The sequence below is a fragment of the Papaver somniferum genome, chromosome 3 (genome assembly GCF_003573695.1).
Source record: "Papaver somniferum cultivar HN1 chromosome 3, ASM357369v1, whole genome shotgun sequence".
NCBI lineage: Eukaryota > Viridiplantae > Streptophyta > Magnoliopsida > Ranunculales > Papaveraceae > Papaver > Papaver somniferum.
Window position 1 is genome coordinate 139,851,075 of NC_039360.1, and position 13,778 is coordinate 139,864,852.

Below are 13,778 nucleotides of genomic sequence, written 5' to 3' on the forward strand. Positions count from 1 at the left end.
AGATGTTCATGCCACGTTCGAGGATTGTCATGAATTGTCCGACTGAGAATTCATATCAAAGTTTTGTTGGTGCTCTACGCTTGTCAGTTTCCTTGGGGATAATATGGTGTGGAGAATTGTTTGATGCCGTATTCCTCGAGCAGTTCAGTCACATGTTTATTGACGAAAGGAGTTCCATTATCAGTAAAATTGTGTTTAGGAACACCGAATATACATATTATGTACTCTTTGATGAAGGATGCAATCGTGACTCCGATGGTGCTTCGAAGAGGAATCGCTTCAACCCACTTGGTGAAATACTCAGTTGCAGTGATGATGTATTCATGCTGCTTTGAAGATGCTGGATTGATCTTTCCGATGATATACAATCCCCAGATGTAGAAGGGCCATGGACTATTCACAGAATTCAACGGGAGACAAGGAGTGTGGATAAGATTACCATGGATTTGGCATTGGTGACACCTCTGAACGTATGCAGCTGCATCATCTTCCATGGTCGGCCAGTAATATTTCTCATGGACTTGAAGAAATAATTTTCTCTTTCCTTGATGTTCTTCATCGTGCATTTCCTTCAGAATTGTTGGGATATCATGTTCAGCTAAACATCTCAGTAAATTCCCACCAAAGATTTTGCGGTATAAGATCCCGTCAAGAAAGACAAATCTCTTAGCTCTCTGAATGAGTTTGACTGCTTGCTTTTTTCTGTTGGTAGTTCGTTGTCCGGAAATGTTTGATGTAAGGCTCCCTCCAGTCCTCAGTGTTGTGGACTGTCAAAACCTCTAAGTGATGGGGAGGTGTCTGAAAATTGGGACAAGATCCTTGTAGAGCCCTTGATTGAGCTTCCATGGAATGCCAGTAGTATCCTGACCTCTGAAGCCTTCTGTAAAGTGTTACTACTAGTGTTTGTCCGCAGATTTCTTCATGTATGCGCTTGAGTTTTTCTTCCGCTTCGTCGTTTCCAAGGCACTGTGATAGGGATCCATCAGGGTTTCGGTAATACAGAGCCCCGTGAAGCAGGAAATAATTCTTCAATTCTTTGCGGCTGATTTTGTCTTCTGAAATAGAGCTGCTCAATTCATGAATGATGGGTGCTCGCCAATCGTCTGTTGAAATGTCTTCATCTTGAGTGAGCCAGGTACACGACACAGTAAGCCTCTGTACAGTGATTGTTTTCTCTGCCCCTTCGAACTGCAACTTAGAAGCGAGAGTTGCTAGGCAGTCGGCATGCCTGTTGTTGGTCCGTCCAGTATGGACGATCGTGGCATCAGCAAAATGAGTTAATAGTCGCTGATCTTTGGTTCGGAATAGAGCGAGCGTGATTTCCTTGATAGAGTATACTTCATTCATCTGATTGACCAGTAACTTTGAATCTCCTCTTATTTCAAGGTGTGTCGCTCCTGCTTGCTTGGCCAGGGACAATCCTAATAAGAAGGCTTCATATTCTGCTGAATTGTTGGTGCAGTGGAAATCCAACTTGAACGAATGTGAGAAAACTTCACCAGATGGGGACACCAGCACTATGTCCGCCCCATTGGTGTCATTGCTAGGGATGGCGGATCCATCAAAGTATAGAAGCCATGTTTCTTCTTTGATAACTAAGATATCTGGAAATTCACCGGGTACATCCTCGTGTAATGTTGTCGTATTTTCTCCTGGAAAAGCAGCGAGCAAGTCTGCAACTGCTTGGCCTTTGATCGCTTTAGGAGGCGTGCAATCTATGTCAAATTCTGACATCTGGAGTAGCCACTTCGCTGGTCTCCCTATCAAGGCTGGCTTTGATAGCAGGAACTTTCTAGGATCAGCTTTGGAGACGAGTACGACCCTGTTGGACACTAAATAGTGCCTGAACTTCTGGATTGCATGTACTAATGCTAAACATGCCCTTTCAGCCTTTGGAGATTGGAGTTGAGTGTCTCTCATTGTAAGGCTGAAGTAGTAGATTGGTCGTTCGATGCCTTCGTCGTCTTCCTGAGCAAGGAGTGCTCCGATAGCAACGTCACTGGAGGCTGTGTAAAGAATCAGGGGTCGTCCCTGTACTGGAGACTTCAGGACAGCAGGTGACAATAGTATCTGCTGTATCTTATGGAAAGCTTCTTGTTGAGCGACTGTACAGGTGAAACTTGCTCCTTTCTTCAGTAGAGGGGTGAATGAGGCAATGAGTTGAGCCAATCCAGGAATAAAGCGTCGAATATAATTTACCTTGCCCATAAAACTCTGTAGTTCCTTCACGGTGCGTGGAGGAGGCATGGTGGTGATAGCTTTCGTCTTGTCCGAATCGACTTTGATTCCTTCGGCTGTGACTAGGAATCCTAAAAACTTTCAAAAGGAAACACCAAAAGCGCACTTCAAAGGATTCATCTTTAATTTGTATTCTCTGCATCTCTCGAATACTTGTCTCAAGACTTCGAGGTGAGACGTTCGAGTCTTCGATTTTACCACCACATCATCGACGTAGTCTTCCACTTGTTTGTGCATCATGTCGTGGAATATGGCAGTCATGGCTCGTTGATAAGGGGCACCTGCATTCTTTAATCCAAAGGGCATCACAGTGTAGTGGAAGTTCCCAATGGGAGTACGGAATGCAGTCTTGTTGGCGTCATGCTCATACATCTTGATCTGGTTGTATCCAATGTAACCATCCATGAATGAGAACATACTGTGGCCACTAGTTGCGTCGACGAGCATATAAATGTTGGGTAGAGAAAAATCATCCTTTGGATAACATTTATTCAGGTTCCTGAAATAGACGCAACACCATTTTTCTTCTTGACAGGAACAACATTTGCCAGCCACGTTGGATATTGAATAGGCTTGATGAATACTGTTGTTAGTAGTTTCTGGATCTCGACTTTGATTTGCTCCTCGACTTCGTGTTTAAATTGTCTAGGCGGTTGTTTGACAACTTTGGAGCCAGGAACAATGTGTAGGTGGTGGGTGACCAGTTTGTTGTCTAGACCGGGCATTTCCTCATACGTCCAGGAAAAAACATCTTGATATTCTTTCAAAAGCTTTATCAACTCCGCCCGCTCCTCTGATGACAGTGCTGAACTAATCAGGATCGGCCTTGGATCATCCTAAGTCCCAATATTGATTGTCTCGAGATCATCGGTGGTAGAGTCAATGTCGTCTTGTAATTGTCTTGGGGCGTCTTGAACCTCTTCTTCGAGTGACGTTCATTCTGACATGATTCTTCAGGGTGGGGAGACTTTTCATCGTTCTCCCCGATTAATTGCTAATCTTCCCATCGGTGATAAATGATCCTCCCCTCCGCATCACGGCTGGTTATGAAGTTTGATCCTGGAGTTGAAACCTGATCATTACGGCGTTTAACCGGTGTAGTAGATGACTTAATCGCCTTAGCATCTGAGGATGATGGCTTGTTAGCGACCTTTTCAATAGCCTTCCAACGTGGAAGTGGGATGCTGCAAACCTTGCTTGGAGGCTCCGGGATGCTCTTTTGAGATTCAAGGAACTCAACATCGTAGACAGGAGCATAAGGAGATGACGAAGCTGGGATGCGAACGATTTTGTTGTTGAGTAGTGCCTTCATGCATTGATGATACGTTTATCATGGAGCCATGGGCGCCCAAGTATCATGTGATAGTCGGGATCTTGTTCGATCACATGGAAATTGACTTTTGACTGAATCGGCCCTACCTTCAAATCGATGTATGCATACCCATATGTATGGATCTGACTTCCTTTAAAGCCTGTCATCAGGATAGGGTGCCGGACAATCTTGTGTTGTGGGAATCTGGCCGTCTTGAGAGTCTTCATAGTGACAATATTTGTAGAAGCACCTGTATCAACGAGGGCTCTCTTGAATTCGTAGTCTCTGATGAAGCCAGTCACGTATAGGGCTCGATTGTGTCCTTCGTCTGCCATGCGGTCTTCTTCTTCAAAAGTGATGTTGTTGATTGAATGGTCAGACATCACGGGTGTTTCCTCAGCTGTTAGGAACGATGGAGTCAGAGGTATGTCTGATGATATCTGGTTGAGTGCAGCGAATGTACTCGTACGTTGATCTCTGGAGAAGTGTAGAAGCTCACATAAACTTTCGATCAGATGTGCAACTTCTTGGTCCACCGGCTTTTCTTAAGTAGTGAAGCTGTTGGTTTGAGGGGTATCGTTGGCAGTAGCGCTGGGATGATCTACCACTTCTGCTCCCAAGAGTTTTGTCAATTCTACCATACAGTTGAAGAGTTCATCGATTGCCTCCTTCAATCGATTGATGCTCCTAGTCAGAATTTCTTGCCTCAGCGCCAATTCAGCCAATGATGGGATTTCTCCGTCGAACGCATCAATAGAGGGAAAAGGAGTATTAAAGTAGGAGTGACGAATATTACCAGAGTCGTTCAGACGAGCGTGAGGAATGTCGCCATTTGAAATACTCTGGTTAGGGTTTGGAGCTTCTGATGAAGACCTAAGACCAATCATCTTTTGAAAGCTTGAGATTACAACCGAGAAAATGATCTTCCACCGGGGTCGCCAATCTGTAGATGGGGCAAAACGATTTGCTGGTTTTCACGGGATTGAGGAGACAACCGTACAGAGGAGACTCCTTGAACCGAGCGAAATGTTCAACCTCACACAGATGTACTGCAAGAAGGGAGTGCTTTGAATTCGAGAGATCAATCTGTAGTACTCCGGCCTAAACCAAGAAAATGGCCGTTCCAGAGTAAATTCAGTCACAAGAGAGGATGGGTTGATCTGTAGGAGGGAGGCTGAGAAATGTGTGAAATCAATGATAATCAAAGATTGTGGGTGTGTTGTGAATTCTGAATAAGATAAGTTCTAAATGATTGAATCTCTGTTGAGAGTAATTACTCAGATGTTGAGTTAATCTCGTGTTGTCTGTGAGACGTGAGATCGTTGTTCCGTCTTCAATCATGATTCAAAGACTTATTTATATTGTTGGAATTGTAGACACCATGATCCCATGAAGTGTGACAGTTGATGGAATCAAAGAGTGGGGAAGTGGAAATCGTGTTTGAAACCGGTTGCTCATCGTGCGGAGACTTGGTCGATTTTCCATCCACTACTTTGTTAACTCCTTCAACTGATTGCACGACTTGCTCACATTCCATCGTGTATATGAACACATGTGTCGTAGACCGCCAGACCAAAACCCTAGTTGATATCCTCCCAAGTGACACGATTGATGTCTCGTGAACGTGGAGTCTGCAGGGCAGACGTGTATTTAGTCAGTTGCTGACTTCATGGGACGATGAGTCCATGTATTTGCTGAGTTGAACATGATTCTGCAAAATATTCTGAAACTCATGAATTGAACGTGTCCGTTGAGACAGGGTGTAATTCTCACGTTGAGGTGAGAAAGTATTGCTCATTCGATGAATTGTTGAATATTGATAGTTGAACCAATATTCCTTGGTTTGAGCAAATATTGCTCATCTGAGCAAGTGTTGCTCGTCTGATGAATTATTGGCAGCATGGCCGAAATAAAACATTAATTAGAATACTGGTAGTTGAACCTGGAATTATGATCCTTGGACTCGGAAACCCTAATTTGATCAATTGATGATCGAGTGATAGTTTATTGAAAATTTAACCATGGAATGAAGGAGGACCGGCTACATGAGACCGTGGGTTGACCATGTAGCGTCCATATGCTCGCTGAGCAAATACCAAGACCCCTTGAAGAGTTGGTGAAAAGATGATCAAATGTTGGTTCAATCATTTTTCATATAATGCTCGTCTGGGCCTTAGGTGATAAAACCTAATTAATTATGGAGAGGTGAGAGACCAACCAAGGGGTCATGAAACCAACCCTGTATGGTCACAGGATCGACTGACGATCATTCTATGAAATTCCAAAATTATTTGGAAGAGTTTTGGACCTAATACGTGCAATTGCGCAAATTAGGTCAAATCATGAAAATATGTGGGACCGGCTCATTGCGAGCCAAAGAGCCAACCCTGGTCGGTCAAGGTAACATGCTCACGCCGTCAACACGTCCGCGTCTCAGTCCTGAGAATCTTGATATTTTCTGGCGTGCATTTGCGCAACCATTTGAGAAAATATGACAAAATCAGGGTTTTGCTGAAACTGAGGAAACTTCATGAGATGATGGAAAATAATTATAGAATGAAGGAATATGAGGCGTGGGACCGCTGAAGCCAAGGCATGGCCGGCCGTCCAGTGACCACGGTCCCATGGTGCCTTTTCCTAATTTTATATTATTTTTAATGATTTTATGAAAATATCATGAAATAAAAGAATTTGTTGAAATTAAGAAGTTTCCTTGAAGTGAAGGAGTTCCATGGGATCAAGGAAGCAAATAATATTAAAATAATAAAAATAAGGGTGTGTGGGACCGGCTAGGGCATGGCCGGCCGGCTTGGGCCCAGTCCCACAAGTTTCCCTAATTTTATGTAATTTTTGTGTATTATTTTCCATGATTTGAAAGAATTTTTATAATTTGAAAGAAATACCATAAAATCAAGGAATTTCATGGGATCAAGGAAACCTTAAAATAATAATAATACAATAAGGGGCGTGTGGGACCGGCTGGGCCCGGTCCCACGAGTTTCCCTAATTTTATATTATATTTTCATGGTTTTGTGAAAATACTATGAGATTAAGGAGTTTTCATGAGATTAGGGAATACTAATAAAATAATGAGGAACCATGAGGTTTGGGGCCGGTCGGGATCAAGGCATGGTCGGTTGGCCAATAATCACGACCCCACAATGTTTTTTCCAATTTTATATTATTTCCTTGGTGCGAAGGAAACACCATGAACTGAGGAGTTTTCTCAAAACGAAGGATATTTGTTCAAATGAAAGGATTTTCATAAGATCAAGGAAAATAACAAAAATATGATAAAATATAAAACTGGCGTGGGATTGGCCACGGCAGGGCCGGCCGGCCGGTGAGCCCAATCCCTCAGCACCTTGGTCAATATTTAATTATTTATTATTTTCCTTCCTATTTTGCATAGGTTCATCGTTTCGTCGTATTTTGAAATACTCGTTCATGAAGTGATTGTTAGTGCATCATCGTTGAGTACACTTACACCATTGAGTTGGGGCTTACTCGCAGGTAGCTCAGACCCCCGTGCGTTGAATATTTATTACTAACCCATGGAATTCTGTTGGGCAAAACCATAGATTGAAGTAACGAAATATTGCGAAAATATTTGAATATTTTCGGAAATTCAGTGGATGAATCCAAGAATTTAGGAATAATTAACTTATGGCTCTATACTAGCAGAGCAAGCTGTCTAGGAGCATTAATTATTCTGACATGAGCTTGCTGGTGCTTCATATCCTTTATATAGTCAGGGAAAACTGTTGTTTGTATCCTGGATTCGTTATCGCTCTATACTAGCAGAGCAAGCTGTCTAGGATCCGCCAATCTCGTGATTCTATATAGAAATAATTACTGAAGTGTTCAATATTCATGAGATATGTCGTTGTCCAGCCGAGAGACTACATATATGCATGTACTCTGATAGAAAGTATTCCTAGTCAGAGATTTGATGAGAGACCGGTGTCTCAATACTGACGTCTAATTGCTGGATCAGAAGTTCGTATATGTATGGGTTTACGATTTTAGCCTTTGTCGAAAATCCACCATCTACACCTAAATGTAGAAAATCCCCAGACCTAGTCTAGTTTTGAATACTCTCATAATTAAGCCGCTATACAAAGACCACTAACAACTTCGCATAGTCAAGACCAAGTAAACTACCTCTAGTTACTTAGTTTCCTCAGTATCCATGCGCCTATAATCAATCTTCCCAACTCACATAAATCCTAGGATAGAGTCCACTATCTTAAGCTGATTCACTCGCTGGGAAGACTTCAAGCACTCAACCCTTTAGATCGTCTACCAAACAGTAAATGACTAATATGTTTGGTGACCACTCTTCTGATATGAAGAAGTTAATAAGAGATATTTTAATAGAGTTATGACAAAGGTTTTTCCGTTTAAATCAATAAACTTCTTTGTCGGGTTAGATCTTCCAAGATATGGTTAACAAGTTAACCAGAGCAAATCACAGAACTATCAGATTCAGATACTAAAGAATACCATCAAATGATAACTTGTCGATCTAAATACGACTAGCCAATCAATCGCCTACAAAAATAAACGAGATCTAGTCGGATCCCAGCCGATCAAGTTTGTGCACGAAGCAAATCATAAATATGCGGAACCAATAAGAAAAAAATCTTCTTGTCTTCAAATCTTCAAAGTCTTCTTCTGTACCTGCGCAATAACAAACTTGTTTCCAACTTATGATCGATCACGTACAAAATAGAGTCTGTTAACAATATTAGATCACAAGTCAATATCAGATCTAAAGACAGATCTGAACTACCTCTAATCTCTTGATCTAGTTTAAGCGACCTTATGTCAGAAGAGAAGGCTCTCAAGAATAATCAAACCAGGTGCAATCAAGAATTAACGACCGTTAGTCAATCAAACCAATAATTGAAAACTAAAATAACAATGCAGTTCTAGTTTCCCACAAACGGTACTATCTAGACGCTTCTTGATCCCGAAGAAGTCTTTAAACTAGCGGATGTAAGAGATTTCGCCTAATTAGGTTACTCTCCTCTCCAAAATAGTATTACAAGTAATACTATTAGTCGGCTACAACAGTGATTATGAAACGAAGTGCCTGCCTCAGGATAAGTTTATAAAAAGAACAAACTTCATATTTTCATACCAAATTAGTTAGGACACCAAGGAATTTCCGTAACCGAAAATATTCTCAAGATATGCAATAAGCACCTAAATTCGGTTTTTGTCAAATTCCAACCAATATCCAACTGTATAAACGGAATTTCTCATGGAAAACTCAATATTAGTTAGCACTTAACTGATACATCTTTTCGTAGATGTGTTTTGCTTGTTGGTAAAATAAAAACATTTACATTCGAAAATCTCAAAAAGATTCTCAAACATTTCGATTTGGGATCTCACCTTGAGTATCAAGGAATATCTTTGAACAATAAAATATAAGATTTGTGCTCATGTTCAAATTACTCATTGTGTCGACATCTTGAACTTTCCTACTTTGCAAACCTAATTTCCAAAATCACACAAACCCTAAAGTGTTTGACTAAAGAAATCAGTTTTGCATATTGGGACCGGCTCTACCATGACTCCAAATGGGATCGATTCTACCTTGAATTCCAATATAGGTAGGGATCGGTTCCACACGACAATCAATCCATATTTTCACCCACCTGAGATTACATAATTCAACTATAAATGGGTCATCTATTCATTAAGCTAAAACACAACTTTCTCAACAACTCTCAGAGAAATTCTTCTGCAAGCCTAGAAATCTGTGAACTATTTTTTTCTCAGTTGTCCTGCTTAAGACCATTGACAATCTCTCATGTGACTGAAGAAACCCTTTTACAACCATTCCTCTTGGACTTCGTAGATTCGACGTAATACTAATTGATAACTTGTTGTTATTTAGCGTGTTGAACTTTCGGGTCGATTTCATACCTTGAAGACTATATTTCATTTACTGTAGTGATCTACACTACAATAGGATGATCATGGTTCAATCCTACAGGATCTACGCTGTAGAGATTGGGATAAAACCTCAAAGAGGCGAAAGAGATAAACTCACAAGACAATATTCATTCGATAATTTCCAAAGGGAAATTACAGACTCAATACATACTAGGGTGTTGTCCCAGCACACATGCCAAACACACACACACATTAATTACTAACTACAGCTAGGGTGCCCTTATAATATGGGCGCCCAACTATACATGGGATATGAAAAATACCCACCCCTTTATATTATCCTTGTCGTCAAGGATATGAGACAAGAGTTAGCTTGAGTGCTGGAGAGCGACGCATCAGAATAAAAACTCATGTAATGTCGTTGAACATTTTTGCACTAGGCTTAGTCCACGTACCATTTTCCTGTGAACTGATTAGAAGGAAAATGCTTGAAATATTCCAGTATCTTCAGCTTGTGTGTAGTCAAATCCTTCCAGTAAGAAGTGATCTGCCCTATTAACCATAGAAGCCATCACATAACCGAGCCAAATATAACCAACACTGATCACCTTGGAGTTCGCCTCAATGTCGGCTTGCAATATTTCCAGATCATTTTCTGTAGTTTCTGCTGGACTACAGCTCTGAACTGGTAGATGGGTTCTAGAACACTAGTACCTGTCAGAGCACCTAATGATGTTAATCTCATATGAAACCCACTAAGATTTCTTGCACTCAGTGAACCTGTAGAAAACCATTCAATTTTACACAACCGAGAGGCTACAATCATCCACACTTTTGAAACATGTAGCACAGTGAGCATGGACAAAATCCATTTCATTCCTGCAAGGAGTTTTGGCGAGCAAAAAACCTTCTTTGGTTGATATATAAAATCCCACATTGTACCATTAGCCAACACAAGACCAATCAAGGCCTGAGACAATGACTTGGAACGATACCCTTGTTTATAAACCCACCCATGGGTTACCTTCTTACCATTCTGTACACAATTGAACTGGTTGCCCCTGAAACTTACTAAGTAGCTCTCTAATAATCCAGGCACATACCTATTACCTCAATCAAATAACATACGAATATACATCTTGCATCTCCTCTCATATAGTGGGAATACCATATGTGCAGATCTCCTCCACAAAGAAACCAACAATATTAGCTCAGTTGGATTGCGAATCACCATGAGCCTGAATTGGGACCCCATTATCCCATTATAATGATCAAGAAGAATCCATTCATGAAGGACATTCTCACAAAAAGTATTTGTAGCAAAATAGAAGTCACAATCACCAGCAAGAGAAGGAAACCCCTTAAGACTAACTAATTCCTTGCCTCGATCGAATATCCTATGAGAAGAGTGGATGATAATGCTAGAACATTCGTCATATAACCGGTTGTGAGTAGTGAGTAATATTACCTGTAAGGTAGTTTCAATCTTATCGGTAATCGTGGTCTTTAGTAGCGTAGAGTCGTCAGTTGTGAAGTATTTCCCTTTATTAAACAACAAACATCTACAACCCACTACTATTTACCATACTCCGTGAACTTGTTGAGCTTAATATGAATTTCCACTTCAACAAGGATACTAACCTTAAAACATATGGAATGTAAAGCATGGTGAGTATGGACTAAGTTCCCCTTACTCGTGCAAATAAACGATCAGAACAACAAAAACTCTTTTCGGCATGATATGCACGCTCCCCACATATGGTTGTAACATTGTTGAGAATACTAACTGGTATCATATTTATAGAAAACCATCAGTTTGGAAAACCATTCTGCTACTAAAACTTTAGAATGAATTGAAAAACTCTCGCAGACTTCACATGTGGGCAAATAGAAGTATACAAAAAATGCAATTCTAGAGAATATAAGCTCTGAAAGAACTGTAAACCCTTGCGAAGGAATGTGCAGCATATCACCTTTTGTGTTGAGGATGTGATGTGATCTCAATTTTGTTGTAGTAATAAGTTCGTTGAGACTTGTGAAAGCAGATTTTAGACTTAATTTTAAATTAAAAATATAGAAAACTTAAATAAAAGTGATATGAAAAATATGGAGAAGACTGGGGCTATGGATTCCACTATTACCAATATCAAAGTGATTTATATTCTCTAATTATAATCTTGCAAATCATGCATTCAAGTTGAATCTTAATATTGCAAAAATTGATTTTTTTAGAAATAACAATTGTAGATCGAAAGTATGGGACATCAAAACCCTAGGCTAGCATGCTCCATCAATTGAAATGACAATTGTTTAACAAAAACCATTTTATCAATTTATTTATCAAGGCAAATAATCATATAATAATTGCATAAATTAAATAAAATAGAGATTACCACTTTTCATTGGTGAAATAACTTTCTCCTTCGCCCCAGAGGATGGATTTAGCTCATCATTGTGTAAACTTGCTCAAAATATTGGTTCATGCTCAAAAATTGTTTACAAAGATGAAATGGAGAGAAAATGATGAAAATCGGGTGTTTGCAACACTTATAATTGTTGCAGAACATTGTTACAAAGAACGATAACAGATAAGCGTCTCTGATACTGTAGTAATACGACCCTCAGATCTCTGTCGTTGTCACTGTAGTAAAACGACTGTCCCTTTGCGTCTTATGTTCTTCGTGTTCTTCACAGCAGCAGCAGAAAAATATTCTATGCAACTTGATCAAACCTCTGTGTTGTTGCTCTAAACTGACCCAAACTCTCCGTCATCTTCTCATAAACCTCAGCACCCTTTATATACTCTCCAGAATAAAAAATACTCTCCAGTAACTCCGAATAATCTTCATTAACTCTCCACTGTCACTTACGGAAATAATTTATTTTCATCTCCATCACGCGTCTGCATTTCATTTAAACACCCCAAACACGCAAGAACTTGTCTAAGAATGAGTCAAACTCGTGCAAGGATGATATCTACACGCCCCCAAACACGTAATCTCCACAAACTCGCCTGACAGAATCCCGAGTATATCTCGTGCTTTGTTTACTCCAAAAGCGATGAATGATTCCCTGTTTTACGAAACAAAACAAATTACCACCCCTTTTTACTCAAAACAGGGTGATACCAATCGACAGTAGTGATTGAATCTCCTTGATTCGCCCGAAATCTTCACAGAAAATCTGCCAGTCACGATACGCCCCTGTTTTGTGAAATCTTCCCATATCTTCCTTTCTTTTCGAGTTTAAGTCCACCAAATATCCTGTTTAGTCGTAGCAGACTATTACCAAACCAAATCCACGAAAATATTGCATAAAATCACGTCCAAAATCTGCCCTGAGAAGTCTGCATGCTAACGGAGTTTCAAACAACATTTTCCCGCCATATTTTTCTCAAACCTTGAAGAAGAAGGAGTCCCCTTAACCAGTGATGGGGTGCGATTAGCAGTTGGCTTCGTGGGGTGCCCCTTATCAGTTGGGTTCCCCTTATCCAAAATTGAGAGTCCGAATAACATGTTTCCTCCGGGTGCTTATACCAACTTTTCGAGCCGAAATTTCCAAAAATGTTTATTTCCAAAAAAATACCTACAAACACATAAAACACCCAAAATTAGTACAAAATCGAGTGCCAATAATATATAGTATTGAGATCAAATTAGACACAAAAATGTGTCTATCAAATACCCCCAAACTTATTGCTAGTCCTCGAGCAAATTTATTTTGGAAAAAAAAAAACTCACTAGGTGGCCCTGGCGACCGAGTTATAGTCTCGGGAGGGTTTACCAGAGGTGTACCCACAAAACCTTTACTCCAGACCCTATCTATCTATGCAGAACCTTGGAAGGCACTAAAGAATCTCCTTGGTTGGCATACTCTCATTGACTACAGGAGGAAGTACCCTGATGCGAAATTCCAATTGTTGTACACGATTTTGCACTCAAGCATACTAAAATTCATATATAAGTCACAGAGCTCTACTCAGATAGTTTCTGTACATCATAACCGGAGTCAACCAATCACATGGAAAGATTAAGAAGATGGATGTAGAAAAAAACGCAGATGGTTTTGATGTTGACTAAGGTGAACCTATTCTAATGGACTGAGATACCGGTCTGACTAATATCAACACAGCTGGCATATACAAGGGAACCAGCGGGTGATAATCCTAACTCTAGATCAACACAACTAACATATACAAGGGCACCAGTGGTCGACTTTAGTCTGATCTCAATTCTTTTTTTCTTTTTTTTTTGTTATCTCAATCACTCTATTTCACCCAATTACTTATATGAAAATAAAAACAGAAGGTGAAAAGGAT